This window comes from Cervus canadensis, chromosome 4 (genome assembly GCF_019320065.1).
Source record: "Cervus canadensis isolate Bull #8, Minnesota chromosome 4, ASM1932006v1, whole genome shotgun sequence".
NCBI lineage: Eukaryota > Metazoa > Chordata > Mammalia > Artiodactyla > Cervidae > Cervus > Cervus canadensis.
The window spans coordinates 20,584,867-20,601,573 of record NC_057389.1 but is presented as its reverse complement, the minus strand read 5'-3'; the positions used below and the strand labels follow the sequence as shown (position 1 = coordinate 20,601,573).

Below are 16,707 nucleotides of genomic sequence, written 5' to 3'. Positions count from 1 at the left end.
CCTGCAATGTGGGAGACGTTGGTTCAATCCCTGGGTTGGGAAGATTCCCTGGAGAAGGGAATGGCTACCCACTCCAATATTCTGGCCTGGAGAATTCCATGGACTGTATAGTCCATGGGATCACAAAGAGTCGGACACAACTGAGCAGCTTTCACTCACTAGGTACTTACCTTGTGCTAGAAGAGATGAAGGACAAAAAAAAAAAATGTTGCAGTGCATTTTACAAATTCTGGAGCAAGAAATGTGTATCCAAGTGAAGTATTAAGTGGAAAGAGTCATAGGATTTGAGAGGAAGGAAAAGAGTGAGGCTGAATTTAAGAATTGGGTTTAGATTGAGTATCAATAGGCAAAGAAAGAGGAGCATCACACTGGGGCAAGGCATGCTGTCACTCAGTCATGTCTGTCTCTTTGCAACCTTATGGACTATAGATAGCTCCCCCTGGCTCCACTGTCCATGGGATTTTCCAAGCAAGAACACTGGAGTGGGTTGCAATTTCTCCTCCAGAGGATCTTCCTGACCCAGGGATCCAACCTGCATCTCCTTCACTGCAAGCGAATTCTTTACCTCTTGAGCCATCTGGGAAACCCCAAGGAATGGCACAGAGGTAGAGAATTCTATGTTATTAATACCAAAAGAGATAGTGAGTCCATTCCTTGGGCTGAAAGCAAGGGTTCTGGAGAAAGTGTAGTGGAGGGCAAATAGGGAAGGTAGATTCAGACACAAGTGTGCAGAAGATAGGGTTGGCCTTCCAAACACGATTCCCATGTTTTTCAGCATAGTATCTCACGACTTTGGGAGAATGCTGTGAGTTACATGACAAACATCATTTTCCCCCAGTTAGAGGTGGGGTCAGGAATGCTGGGAAGAGGTCAGGGTCACACACACAGTGACATAGGGAATGACAGAGAGTGCTGTTTCCCAGTCCAGCCATCTCTCAGCCAAGATATACTCCAACCTCCCTGCCTCTTTCCCAGGTTCCAAAACACTGAAATGGAATGGCCATGCTGGAATGAGCTAAGATGCTGGAACTGCCCCTTATTTTTTCCTTCCTCTGTGATGAGAAAGAAAAGAGAGGAGGACTGTTGAACTTTAAACTTCCTGATAAACTATAATGTGGGAAAGTGCCATTTTTAGGTTTACATGAAGGAGCTACCTCTGAGAATGGCCTCTTGGCCTGTGAAAAACTAGAAACATCCCAGGAAGTCACTGAAATGTTGTAGTACTGTGAGAATTTGTATAAAAATAAACACTGGATTATTTCAGGCTTAGTCCCTTGAGAAAATGAGCCAGAATTACTCAGAACTACTAGCCTAATCTTGACAGAACAGAGGAAATTAACAACTGAAGCCAGATTTTTTTTTTCCCCCTTCTTAAAAAAAAGGCCTATTTGTGATATTTTGGAAAATGAAAAAAAGAATCAGGTTAACCATGTGATTCAAGTGACCCTGAAACTAAGATGGCTGAGTGTCCTGATGAGAAAATGCAATGCAGAACAGTGCTTCTTGGAAAATGTCAGCTGGAAGCAGGAAGAGGCAGGAAAGCTGGAGTACATGGATTCAAAGAAGCGTGTAATTCAGTTCTCTGTAAACTCTGTTCTCTAGAGCTTGGTGGATTTTTTTTAAAGCTGGCTCATTTTTTTTCCCCTCAGGAGATGTAAAGATTTAAAAGTCAAAGGAAAGACACACTATCACATGTCACCATGGGACCTGCCCCCAAGCTTGACTAAAGTGCCTCCTTTCTACTGAAAAATAATTTCCCATTGAATCTCTGGTTTGAAAGAAATTTCATTGAGAACATCAGATCACGCCATTGTTTAACTCATATTTCTAATGAGAATGAATAAACAACAACTCAGAGTTATTTATTAAAATACTGAAGGCAACTGCTTCTCAACACCACCAACCTACATAGTTTAGTTCAGTCAATATAGCATAGCTTCTATGCGCCCAGCACTGTCGTTTTGACTGTAAAAAGTAAGTCACAAGCTTTCTGCTCAAGAATTGTGCCACTTCTACACACAAGCATAATAACTACAGGATCCATAACTCCCCGACTGGTACCTCTCTGGGTCCACAGAGATGATCCGGGGGTGTGACATGAAGCAGAGTAGGAAGATGAAATCAATATCACACCTCATTATTCCTCACAGCTAACTATGGCCCCCTTTATTTCGAATGCAGAAAACTAACTCATGGAAGAGATGTTCAAGGTGTCACAAAAGAAGATGTAGCTTCTGCTAAGACAGCATGACTGGTCAGGCAGTTTGCAGTTACGCTGTCTAATCACACAGAAAAAAAGTGGGAAAAGAAATATGGGAGTATGAGTGGCTTTCCCCTCCACACTTGAGTCTGTCCCCAGGAAGAGTAGGGACAGACTAATTAGGGGCCAAGATTTCTACCTTAGAGAGCACAGAGTTGTAAGAACAGGAAGAACACTATCCCATAGTAAATCATTGTGGACAATGTTGGTAGCATTCTTGCTTCCAACCCTGCTACCGACTGAAGTTTCAGATGCATGAATCTATCAAATACAATGCCATATACAAGTCTCTGATCCACCTACACAAGGCACCACTTTCGTCCAGAGTATGGCCTCTGAGCAGCTGATTCACCTCTACATTCCCCAAGTCATTTGCACACCATATCCACCCAGTAGCTTTTGAATGTAGTGTCTGATGCAACCCACAGATTCCATGGGCATGGTCTTTTTGCTCCTATATCTCATTGACTGTGAAGTGGGTTCATTGGTGGGATGCATATAGGATTCCATGCCTGTCGGTAAGGCACCCTGACAGTCTCTGATTGGGGGTGACTTGGAGGTCAAAAAAGATGACCTCATATGCTTTCGAATTTTGATGCTGTAAAAGACTCTTGAGAGTCCCTTGGACAGCAAGGAGTCAATCCTAAAGGAAATCAACGCTGAATATTCATTGGAAGGACTGATGCTGAAGCTCCAAAACTTTGGCCACCTGATACAGAGAGCTGACTCATTGGAAAAGACTGATGCTGGGAAAGATTGAGGGCAGGAGAAGAAGGACGTGACAGAGGATGAGATAATTGAATGGCACCACTGACTCAATGGACATGAGTTTGAGCAAACTCCAGGAGATAATGAAGGACAAGGAAGCCTGGTGTGCTGTAATCTATGGGGTCGCAAAAAGTCAGACATGACTTAGTGATGGAATAATAACAACATTCTGGTATGTTCTGTAATAAACTACTAGACCTTTCAGAACAAAAGAGACTGAATACCGTCAATCTGCTCCCAGCAGTTGATTAGTCTCTTCGTGGAATAGAGACACATCAGAGATTCGGCTTTGGCAATAGCTAGACTAGCCCTGGAAAGTGAGAGGCACTCTGTTGTACGCACATGAAACCTTCGTCTCTGCAGCTGGGTCCTCCCAAGTCATGAGCTCATTACACCAGTTCTGGGGTGGCTGATGACGAAGGCAAACTAATGTCTACCAACTGAGTCAGTTGTGCCTACTTTCTAGTTCCATGATTCTTCTACAGTGATGTCTTCTGGTGGGTCTTCACAAACCAAGCAAAGATCTTCATACTTTGTGCCCACTCCTTTGTTGCCTCCATCCACATATTCTACCTCGTACATTCTTGTCTCTAAAGTTCCAGGCCCCTTGGGCTCATCCAGTCATTTCAATTACTCATGACTCTATATATTCTCACCTTGGGGCACTTCTTTCAGATAGTAAGTAACCAAATATACAACCAGAATCTGTGCCAATGGGAAAAGTGTCTCTTAGCACTGTCTGAGTATAGCTTGGAATGAAACCACACCCATTTTTGGTTTGCACATAAAGAACCAATGTATTTGATTATTTGGCAAGAACTCCAATGATTATTTGGTCATCCATACACCAAGCTTGAGCTTTCTTCTCCTTCAGCTGTCATAAAGGATATCCATATATGGTCATAGATGGGAGGTGAAGCAGGGTTCTGCTGCAAACATAGTGGTTGACAGAGAGGGGAGAGAAGTCTAAGCTAGGTATTCATGCTTTTCTTGTGCCCTCTGGTATGTTCAGACTCAATGCAAGTCTGCCATTTTTTATCATGGACTGCTGCTGGGTTCTATCAAATAATGGTTTGGGACATTAAATAGAACCCAACTCATATGGGTCTCTACCAGGATCCAGCTGTTTCTCCACCCCAAGTTACATGGCCTTGTTCTGGAACTACAGTGTCTTTGATATGAATCTCTTCTTGCCATAAGCCACACACTGCATCTTTTCCTACCACACACCTCCAGCATCACATGCTTTGCTGGACAACATACCCAAAGTGGATTTTTACTTACAGTATAGCCTGAATTGCTGCAAAACCCTTTATTGTTCCACACCTCATACAAAGATAACAGACTTTTGTATCATCTAGCAAATCAGCTAGGACAGTACTTCTAAGTATGAAAAGGTACTACCTTCAGAACACAAATAGGCTTAATAAATATTATGCCTTCTTTGTGATAGAGGATACAAGTGGCAATTTTTCTTTAATTTTATAGAAAATATCCCAACATGTCCTGGACCACTGAGTCCCTAAAAACTACAGAAGTATCAGGTCTCTGAATTTTCAGCGGGTTTATCTCTCACCCTCTGGGGCACATGTGTCTTACCAAGACCTCCAGCATGCTAATCACCCCTCCCTGATTCTTCCTCATCAGCATGATACCATCAGTGTAATAATTAATCTGATGCTGCATGAGATGTCTAGATAATCCAGATATCTTCTGATTGATGACAGAGAGTGGGACAGTTAACATACCTGGAAGAAAACTATGAATGTGTATTATCACCCTATGTGTCCTTTCTTGTCTGATTACAGTAGAAAAGAATGAATTTGCTACTTGAAGCCTCATGTCATACATCTGAGAATTAATTACTCAAAGAAAGATACTAGCACATCTGGCAGAGCAGCTGAGTCAGGGCTATAACTTTGTTGAGCATGTCCCCATTACAGTGGATCTCAAAGGTCTATTTGATTTCTGTAAGCAAAGAGACTTATGGATTAAATAGAGGTATGATAGACACCACTACCCTTGGGTTCTTAAGATCCTTAAGGGTGATTCTATGTCTGCCATCACTCTCAAAATTCAACAGTTTTTGACTAACTATTGTGATGGAGAGAGGAGGTAATTCCAAAGTTTCAACTTGGTATCTTTCTTTCAAATAGCTTTTATCTCACAGTCCAAGGATTCAACTGGTCTTATTCCAGTTGCTGAGTACCTTGATTCTAAATTTTACATTTGAAATTTGGATAAATGACAGCTGTATAGTGTCAAAAATCTAGAGGATCTGCTTTAAGTAGTCTGTCCTGTGGGAAACCAGGGATGGATTTCCTGATGGGAAGGCTACATTCCTACCCAGGTGGCACTAGTGGTAAAGAATCCAGCTACTGATGCAGGAGACCCAAGAGATGCGGGTTCGATCCCTGGGTTGGGAGATCCCCTGGAGTGGGAAATGGCAACCTGCTCCAGTACTCTTGCTTGGAAAATCCCATGGACAGAGGAACCTGGTGGGCTACAGTCCATGGGGTCACAAGAGTCAGAAATGACTAAGCACACAGGCAACTGACTGCAGATACTTTTAGGGCAGGCAGTGGAAACACCCATGGTTGTCCTTAGTTTCTGATTCATCCTAAGCCTGGATTCCCTTCCAGTCACAAAATCACTGCCAGAGGCAACGTGGCCTGGCTGCTGATCTGAAATTTTTCTTTCCCTCAAGCGGAGAGAAAAGCCTTGATTTCTGGTGTGATTGGGGCCATTTGGCTCACGTCCGGCTACTGGCACCAGACCATGAGAATCCACAGGGAATGCTGTGGCCTGACTATATTGATTAATTCATTAACCCCAATCATAGCAGGTAGGAATTTGTCTTTTTTAATACTGCCTTTGTTTATTTGTGACTTTTTGTGTGTTTTGACTACTCTGTTTTCATAGATATAGTTCCAGTGCATAAAACAGTGCCTGGCCATAATTGGCCCTCAGTAAGTATTTGTTGAATGAATGAATGAAATGATTTATTAGGATGTCCTTCTGAAGGAGATAGGGTGGATTTCAGAACAAAGTTGGAGGAAATTGCTAGAAAACGGAAGTGGACGTAGAGCTGCCAATCAATACAATCTGCCTTTCTATTCTTTTGAAGATATTGAGCAAGTCAGTCTTTCTCAAGCTGTGGGCTGCCACATATGTGTCTCATCAGAAGAAAAACACCATTTCAACAGGTAAGCAAAACTGATCAATCAAATGTTCTTTATTCCTAAGAGTTCTGCCTCTATTTGGAAATACTCAGTTTTCTTGGTATTAACAATAGTAAAGCCAGTACTTTTTCTCTTTAAATAACTTGTACTTTACAATGCTCTTAAAGTGACGTTGTACTTTCAAAACCATCATACACTCCTATGTCTGAAATTCAAAATAATCACTCTCAAGCAGTATAATATCTAAAGTGAGAATTCAATATCTTCTGCCATTAACAACATCATTAATAACAAATGTCTGTTTAATTACTCTTGCTAAGATTAAAAAGGCCATTATTCTTGTAACTTGAGAAATTCATTAGCTGGAAAAGGCTGTTTAATGCCAAATGCACTCCTTAAAGATGCAGTCCCCGATATCTGAAGGTATTTCTGACATTCATGCATTTGCGTTACTTTTAAAAAGTGCTACCCACTGTGCCGAAGATCATGCTGTGACAATAAGCAAGCACTGTAAATTTCAAAATCAGAAATGAAGCTTCACTTTACAATACCATACAGAGTCTGTTCTTTTGAATATTTAAACTCTACACAGCCTCTTACTCATCACTTACCTCTCACTAATTCTGTGCTCATACGAATCCTACACCAACATAGTGCATCCTACATTTCCCACACCTAGCAGGTACAGTTAATATTCATAAGCACCTCCTCCAAAGGGATTCAGAGCCATAACTTAAGATCTTTGCAAGTCAATTTTAAAGTTTGAGACTTCAAGGAATTTAGACCCATTAAATGAAAATTACAAGAAGGGATTTAGAACAGCATCTTTCTTAATCCACTGTTTCAGCTCAATGTATTTTTAGCACAGAAACCTGCTTAACATTTACTGAAAATGAGATCGGTGTACTCACAGAAAGCAATTCAAATTGCTTCAGTGGTCATGGTTACATACCAAGCGTTGGCTCATGCTTTCACTTTTTTGCCCCAGTGAACAATAAAGCAGAATCACCACACAAGCTGTAACGAAGCCTATCTCCTTGCTTCTAGAATTGATCTACTTACTGAATTTGATTCACACTTCATACTCTATGCTTTAGGTTCTGAGAGACAAGACTTCAACAACAGGGAGCCAGGAAGAATTGCAGAGTTCAAGCCAACCAAGGTAAATTAACTATCTCATAGAAAGTTCCTGCTCAGTCAATCCTAAAGGAAATCAACCCTGAATATTCATTGGAAGGACTGATGCTGAAGCTGAAGCTCCAATATTTTGGCCACCTGATGCAAAGAGCTGACTCACTGGAAAAGACCCTGATGCTGGGAAACATTGAGGGCAGGATGAGAAGGGGGCGACAGAGGATGAGATGATTTGATGGCATCACCGACTCGATGGACATGAGTTTGAGCAAACTCTGGGAGACAGTGAAGGACAGAGAAGCCTGGTGTGCTACAGTCCATGGGGTCACAAAGAGTTGGACACAATTGAGTGACTGAACAACAGAAAGAAATGAATGTCTTGCCATAAGAGAATGGTCCCTCTTCTTTCTTTCCTTCATGTAGTATACAAATTGAGCATCTCTTCTGTGTCAGAAACTAGGCTACCAACTAATTTAAAGCTGAGTAAGACATGGTAGCTACTAAGAAGCTCTTATAACCTTGCCAAGGCTGCAAAATTTGTTAGCCAGGAAATGCAATCTTATTGTAGGTGCTGTGCTAGACATTTGGGCAAGAGGCAGCAGAACATGAAAAGGGAGTGAGAAGTTCCACAGTTAGTAAAGGCATATGAAAAGGCATAGAAGACTTATATTTTGATTGGTCTTAAAAATAAAGTTATTGAAAATGTTCTTAGTTGCCCTTACATATGTTAAGGCACAATGGGTGAAGGGAGAGTCTGTACTAGTCTCAAGTTTTATCCAGTGAGATTGACTCCTGTTACTGCCTTGCACAGGAACACAGTTAATCTTATCTTTCTTGTTTGTTTGTTTCCATCTGTCTAGAGAAACACAGGAACCAGTAAGTTCCTGGTTTCATCACCATTTGCCACATTGCTCCCTGGGATGCTTACCTTTGAGAAAGGCAAAGTCTTCTGAAATAGAAAGGCAAAGTCTTCTGAAATTTATCTAATCAGTTTTTACCTATTATTGCTCTCTGTTACACTACATGGTGCTCAAAGTATAAACCTACAAAAATCTTAACCAAAAGCAGAAAGCTGATTTTTCTTCATTTCTCTGTTTGAAAATATGGTGTCTAGATGATTTTAAACACTTGGGATGATTAGGTTTATTAATGGTTTGTAAAAATTTGTGATAATAGTCAAGTAAAAGTAATGCATACCCAATTATTCAGAAAACAAGAATATCTCACTCTAAGCAAGAGACTCTCTATTACAGTTAGCCGTCCGTGGAATAGATTGCCTTCTAACCTGCCAAAACCCCTGACGCTGGAAGTAGGAAAGCCAAAGCACACTGATATTAACAAAAGAAGTCAATAAATATCTTTATTTTAGAAAGGTTATTTGGATTGTATGATCTACCATCTTGAAGATTTTTATCATTCTATAAAATATGGTTTAAATAAAAATAATTCCTATAGTAATCACCTAGTTTAAAATTCAAGGCAGCAATATCTGTTTGTTCTCCCACATAAAAAATGATGGTATCAAGAACAAGTACAATATTAGTCTTGGCATGTCTCCTTGCTTGTAACTTTTTACTAACTTAACGCCTATGAATTGTAATGATATGAGTAACATAGGGCCAAAAGCATGATAGTAAGCTGCACCCTCACCTGCATTGATGACTCTCCTGTAGACATAGAGTGTTTTTATGTAATGACATGAGCTGCTCTCTGAACCTGGTTGGAGCTTAGTGTCCGAAATTACCTGTGCTACCCATCCCTGAAAGAAGGCAAAGAAATCACGGATGGAGCTTCATCTGAGAAGACTCTCTAGCTATTAGAGTTCTGGGAGGGACTCAAAATGGGATTCTATCATCATGGAATCCTGGGGTGTTTAAAGATTGCAGAAATCACGTTGAGTCTCCCAGGGCTGTGACACCATCCACACCTAAGAGGTCTGGTATCCTGGCAGAGTCAACAGATTGGCTTGAGTCTGTCTAGGCATCAGCTTGTCTCTGCTGTGTTCTATCTTATGTCTTCATTTTTTAAGTTTCTGGTGAAGAAAACCTCATATAATTTTTCACAGAATGGGAAGTTCAGAAAATGCATTCAAATAAACCGCATTTTCTGGAGAACCTTCTCTTACTCTGCTTCAACATCCCTAGTCGCTGGAGCTTGCTCCAGAGGGGATGAAAGGGTCTTCTCGCCAAATTCATTCGATCTCATTGTCAGACTATTTAGGTTGCATGACTGGGGGGTTTACTCAGAGCATGCTTTTCCTCATACACATATACAAACACATGCACACAGATATTTTAAACTTGAGTTTGCATTTCCATGGGAACTAAATAGACGTTTATAGTACAGACAAAAATGAAAGGAAAAGAGACTTTTTTATTCTATAAAAGAATCATTTTTATTCTGTGGAAAACTCTATGGGGAAAATCTAAAAGGTAAGAGGAACTTCTTAAGTGGAAAAACAATTCAGTTTTTGCCGTGAGCATCAACATTTACACAAAATTGGTTGAAAGTCTCACTTAGGAGAAGAAAATGTGTGTGTGTGAATGCACATGTATGTGTGTAAATGTGCACACATATTATAGAAACAGATAAATGTGAAATGTTCCAAGCTATTTACCAGTTGTGAAGTTTTTACTTTACAAAATCCATGAACATAAAATACATTGAAATATTTTACACAGAAATTAATTCTCAATGAAAGTGATCAAGCTTTCATTTTATAAAATAAATAACTTCACAAATAGCACAAGGAATTTCACATTTGATAAACTGCCTTCAACTGGACGCTTTGGTTGTGGGTTAGAAGAAACTTTTGCCTCAGAGTTTTGAATTCAAGACAAACTCACAGGAAGAGGAAAGAAAGGAGTATGTGATTCTTTGTATAGTCCTAAAGGGAATGTTTTTAGCTAGGTTCAAGGAAAAAAAGGCAAAGATTTAGTACAGAGGTAAAGAAACTCAAGAAGAGTCATGCAGCTGAGCTACCGGAATAAATACGCTGAAACCAAGGACTAAAGCATCATATATAATTTGGAAAGACTCCTCTCCTAATCTGTCATTAATTACATCTCTTTTCACCCATGTGTTTTTTCAAGAACTCAGTATAGACTGACTCTCTCTGCTTCCTAAGTCAATGGAAATAAAAAAGTTTCTTAGGTGTTTATAAAAGAACAATTAGAGTGATGCTATAGTGTATTAGGTATAAGTCCAAACACACCTATTACCTAGCTCGGGTAAAATGTGTAACTTTGGACCAGTCGATTGCGGCAAGGTAAATAGAAGCACATTATATGGAAATGGCTGCCCCTGCTGTTACTAGGTGAATTGAAGGGGTTAGTAGTCTTCAGAAAAGTGGCAGGCAGTACATTCAACCACAGTCCTTGGGCACCAGGCAGATTTCAAAGAATATGTGAGTGAGAAGTATAGCCAGGAATCACAATAAATGATGAGGGAGTTACTTGACCAATTCTTAAGCCCTGGATTAAACAGAAAGACAGAAAGCTGTGTTGGAACCCGAGTATTGGGAGATAAATGACACTGAGGGGCATTAAGCAGTTTTACACATTTTTTGTCAGCTATTTAAATAAATAATTGAAAGGATAGTATCCATTTTAAGTATATAATGATTTCAGAATGTCACCTGGGAAGGGTCTCACAGAGAGCCTCAGAGTTACATATAGTCTTTGAGAATTTTCCTTAATCAAGGCCCTGTTCCTTAGACTTGCCGTCTCTAATACTTAATGTTTTTAGGGTCGGAAAGCAAATCCATCTAAGACAATTTCTCTATTCAATCAGTCATGAGACTGTTACACAAGTTCCAGTGCAATATCTCTCACACACACACACACATGCGTGCACATAGTTGTGCTATACATATATAGTGGTGGTAAACAGGCATATGAAAAAATGTTCAACATCACTAATCATCAGAGAAATGCAAATTGAAACCAGGAGGTATCACCTAACACTTGTCAAAATGGCTATCATCAAAAAGTCTAGAAATAACCAGTGCTGACACTTGCAGAGGAAAGGGAGCCCTAGTACAAGGTAGATGGTATTGCAAATTGGTGCAGTCACAATGGAAAACAGTAAGAAAGTTCCTCAAAAAACTAATAATAAAACTACCATGCCACATAGCAATTTCACTTCTGAGTATACAACTGAATAAAATGAAAAGATACATGCATTCCAATATTCATAGCAGCATTATTTACAATAGTCAAGATATGGAAGCAATCTAAGTGTCCATCAACAGATGACTGGCTGAAAGATGTGGATTATATGCAATCGAATATTAGCCACAAAAGCAACAAAATTCTTCCATTTGCAGCAACATGGTTGGACCTAGAGAGTATTATGCTTAGTGAAATAAGTCAGACAAAGAAAAATATGCTACATTATCACTTAATGTAAAAAAAAAAGAAAAAAATGTATATAACAAAACAGAAACATATTCACAGATATAGAGAACAAACTACTGCCTACCAGTGGGGAGATGTAAGGGGAGGGACAAGATAGAGCGCAGGGATTAAGAGATATAAATTACTATGCATAAAATAAATAAATAAGCAAGGGTATATTGTTTAGCACAGGGAAATATAGCCATTATTTTACACGAACTTTAAAAAGAGTATAATCTATAAAATATTGGGTCACTATGTTTTAACACCTGAAACAATTTTAATATTGTAAATAAACTATACTAAATTAAAAAAGGAACTTGGGAAGTAACTTCTTAAACTTATCCTACTGACACCACTGCATGTGTTCACAAAGTATGCTTATCACAGCGTCTGAAGCAAAATATAGCAAACTACCTAAATTAATGACATTTGTTAAAGTATAATAAAATGGGAAACCAGATAACCATTTAAACTCTATATATTTTCCAAATGAAAAGACCCATCCTTTTTTAACTATATGCAGTCTTTTTTTTTAAAAAAGGACATATGAGAAGTAAGTTCATAAACAGAATACCATTGCTAATTTATCATGAGAAATACATTTTAGCAATCAGAATTGTCCAGATGACCTGTCAATTTTATTCCTAAAAGCAGACTTTTAAATAAAGAACTTGCTCAATGAGCATGGAATTAGACCAAGATAATTTAGTTAGCTAAATCAATGTTTAGTGGCATCAGGATAAGAAAGTCTTATGTCTCCATTTGCACATATTGCAAATGATCTTTTTATTAGGTTTGGAATACTTAAAGACTGTTGGTTACAACCTGCTGTAGTCTTTCCCTCAGAAATCATGGTTTAGCAAATGAGACCATTTGCTAAAAGCCATTTAGCTATAGAAGTCTCTGTCCCTTTGGAGAGCAGCAAGGACACACTCAAAGCTTATCTCTGTGACCTTTCTTTCTCTAGACTTCATGGTCAACTACTCCCCTTATTGTTGGGCAAGCTCTCTAATATCTTTATTCAGAATAGAGTTTACTACAGGGTATCTTTGAAGCAACTTAACATTTCCCAGCTTTGACATAGTTATCTTAAAATTTTAATTTAACTTCTTCAGCACAATCTCATTTTCCTCATTTCCAAAGTCTTCAGGGACACTTCATCCCAATCCGCACATAATCAATTGTGCAAATCTACAAGTTCACTTATTTGTTACTCTTCGGCTTCCTAGTAGTCTACTCTAAATGAGAGAAAGTGAATATTGGTTACAGGATTTCTGAAGGTCTTCTGTCTCACCCCAGCTGACTCAACTATAGGCTGGCTGGGAATCTTCACACCGAGTCACAAGAAGAATCTAGGACTGACTTTGGAACAAATCTAAATGTAGAATTTGACCCTGAAAGAGCCAATCCTCATTCAAATTCACAGTGGGTCCATGACATTAGAAAGAGGCAATATTTGAAATCTACAGTTGGTTAATATTATGCTGTTCAGTGGTATCTTAGTTGTGATTACAATCAGAGTCAGTAGCAAGATAAATGTGAGAATATGCCTATTTCTCAGACAGAAGGTACACTGTTAATTCATAACAAATATTAAGTAAAACAAAGCTGATGCAGCAAGATCAATAGCAGACAAAATAAAATTAAGGGCAAATAGCATTAATGGAGATAAAAAGGGAAGTTACATAATATTTAAACAATCCACCAATCAAATGTTTTAACTGACTCTACATATACCTAAAAAAAATAGGATACTATAACTGACTTTGCATATACCTAAATAGATAAAAGAAAAACCTTACAGAGTCATGAGAAAAATACTGACAAAACCTCAATCAAAATAGAATATTTTAGCATTTCTCTTTCTGAAACTGACAAAACAAGCCAACAGAAAAAGTAAAAAATACATAAAATTTGGACAACACATTTAAATGTCTCTCTTTATTAGATATATTTAGAACACTGCATTCCCCTAAATATAAAACATATATTGTTTTTAAACACAGACAGAAACCTTTACACAGTGATCTAGTGTTAGGACACGTAGAAATCTCAACAAACATAAAAAGATCACAACCACCCATACCATATTATCTGACCTGAATGAAGTTAGATAAAGAGAAGAATTGTGTGATATCCCTCAAATGCAGAATCTAAATAGAAATCATACAAAGGGATTTATTAACAAAACAGAAACAGACTCACAGACGTAGAGAACGAACTTATGGCTACCAGAGGGAAAGGGTTGGGGACACTGATAGTTTGGGAGTTGGAGATCCATGTGTACACACTGCTGTATTTTAAATGGAAACTAACAAGGACCTACTGTATAGCGCAGGGAACTCTGCTTAATGGTGTGTGGCAGCCTGGATGGAAGGGGAGTTTGAGGGAGAGTGGATAAAAGCATATTAAGGCTGAGCTGCTCTGCTATGCACCTGAAACTATCACAACATTGTAAATCAGCTGCACTCCAGTATAAAATAAAAATAAAATAAAAAGTTAAAAATAAAAAAGCAATGAGAAATAAAAATATGATACAGTGTATATTTGGGAAAAAGAGCAAATTGTAAAACAATGTTTCAATGAAAAAGTAAAAGGGAAATATAAAATTGATAACTGAATACCAAAGAAACAGTTGAAACAATTACATTTTAAAAACTTGTGGAATGCATCTAATGCAAAATTAAGAGGTAAGTTTATAATCAGAAATGAATTTGTTGAAAAATAAAAAGGATTCAAAAGAAATAGCACAGAACCTAGAAAACCAGCAAAGAAGCAGAATAAAATCAAAGTAAGATATAGGCAAAGAACAATTAGCATAGTAAAAGTTAATCAAAGAGAAAAAATTACAGAAATTATCAATTTCTATAGTATGTGTGAAAATATAGAAAGTTGGTACATTAAAAAAAAAACTAGTGGGGAAACACCTCTAAGACTGATAAAGAGAGAAAAAGAAAACAAATTAAAAGTATTAGTAATTTTGGAAAAATGAATATAATCACTAAAAGAGTCAAGATTTTTAAAAAATCATAATGCTATAAATAAATGACATTTTAAAATTTTCAAAGAAACATTTACTTTTCTAGAAAAATATACATTATCAAAGTTAGCTAAAGAATAAGTGAAAAATTAAAGGGGTTATGAATATTCAAAAACATAAATTTTTAATCCAGAATCAGTTCCCATGAAAAAGATATGAACTACAATTTTAGAAGTGATTCTAGAAATGACAGAAAAACCTACAATAAACAGACAATTCCTATCTTTGAAATCTGCTCAAGAGACTTGAAAATAAAAGCAGAGGTATGATTCCCAAACCAGACCAGACTACTCACGAAACTTGAAAAAAATGGATTCTAAAATTGTGTTCAAGATTAAAGGACTAAAATAACCATGACAATCTTTAAGAAGAGAAGAAATAGGATGAGGACCTTACTGAATAAGAGAACATAATAAAGAGTCCAGAAATGTACCTACAATAAGTGATAAATTAGAGGGTTTCCCTGTTGGCTCAGATGGTAAAGAATCTGTCTGCAAGGCAGAAGACCCATGTTCAGTTCCCGAGTTGGGAAGATCCCCTGGAGAAGGGATAGGCTACCCACTACAGTATTCTTTCCTGGAGAATCCCCATGGACAGAGAAGCCTGGCAGGCTACAGTCCAAGGGGTCACAAATGAGTCAGACATAACTTAGCACACATGCGTGCTACACACTATAGAGGATTAAGGTTTATAAAATAGATCTACATTTATTAAAGTTGACTTCAAAAACAATTTGAAGTAAATAAAGAATTTACAGAATGATGCATAGTGTGTGATTTCAACATGACCATGATTATTAATTTTATGTGTCAACTTGCCTGGATCATGTAGAGCCCAGATATTTGATTAAACATTATTTGTGGATATGTCTGTGAGGGTATTTTTGGATTATATTAACATTTGAATCTACTAGACTTAGTAGAACAGATCACCGTCCCCAGTATGGGTGGGCATCATCCAATCCATTCAGGGCCTGAATTTTTTAAAAAAAGAAAAATGTGGAGAAAGGGAGAACTCTTTCTTTCAGCCTGCCTACTGAGATGGGACATTGGTCTTCTCCTGCCCGTAGACTAGGACTTCCACTATCAGCTCACTAGCTCTTAAGTCTCTGCAACTGAAGTAGAATGTGTACCATCAGCTCTCCTGGTTTCAGGCCTTTGGAGGAGGACTGGAACTATGTCACCAACTTCATGGGTCTCCACCTTGCAGATGGAAGATGATGGGACTTAGTCTCCATACTCACATTTTTCAATGGCTTATAGTAAATCTCCAAGCATAAAAAGACAGATGGATAGCTAGACAGAGAGAGATGGAGGAGAGAGATGAGGCAAAAGAGAGAAAGATACTGTTGGTTCTGTTTCTCTGGAAACAGACAAATACAATGACTTACGAGTAAATCCTTCCCATATATGAAGAGAAAGTAGAAAGCCCTTCTCTCCTAGCCCTAGTGGAGTGAGAATTAATGTGAGGTCCACAAATAGAGAAGAAAGGGGCTACATTTGAGGAGTGTATAGAAACTCTAAATATCTATAAGGAAATTCGGGAACATTATAGAAAGAAGCTTATTTCTCCACAGGCTGATAGAAGTTACAAGATTCTAGGACTAGCTTTGGAAGTGAGAGAGTAGAACAGCAAGGTGGGGTTTCCCCGCTGGCTCAGCAATAAAGAATCCGCCTGCATTGCAGGAAATGCAGATTCAATTCCCAGGTCAGGAAGAACCCCTGGAGAAGGCAATGGCAACTGCCTCCAGTATTCTTGCCTGGGAAACCCCATGGACAGAGGAGCCTGGTGGGCTACAGTTCACCGGGTCACAGAATAGTCAGACACGATTTAGCAACTAAATAACAAAAATAAGAAGAGGGAAGTACAAGGAGGTGGCTAGGGATGTGAGTGTGAGACAGTGCTCCTAGTTACCTATGGTCT

General features: G+C 38.4%; 2 long non-coding RNA genes across 2 annotated transcripts in view; one reads left to right on the top strand and one right to left on the bottom strand.

Annotated features, from left to right (window-relative positions):
* The window catches only part of LOC122439549, a 322,576-nt gene that overhangs the window by 127,808 nt on the left and 178,061 nt on the right, over positions 1 to 16,707 (bottom strand). The window lies entirely within an intron of this gene.
* On the top strand, positions 5,694 to 7,445 carry LOC122439547. Its single transcript, XR_006268914.1, has 3 exons — positions 5,694 to 5,873; positions 6,156 to 6,234; positions 7,308 to 7,445. It is a non-coding gene; the product is annotated as an uncharacterized LOC122439547 (long non-coding RNA).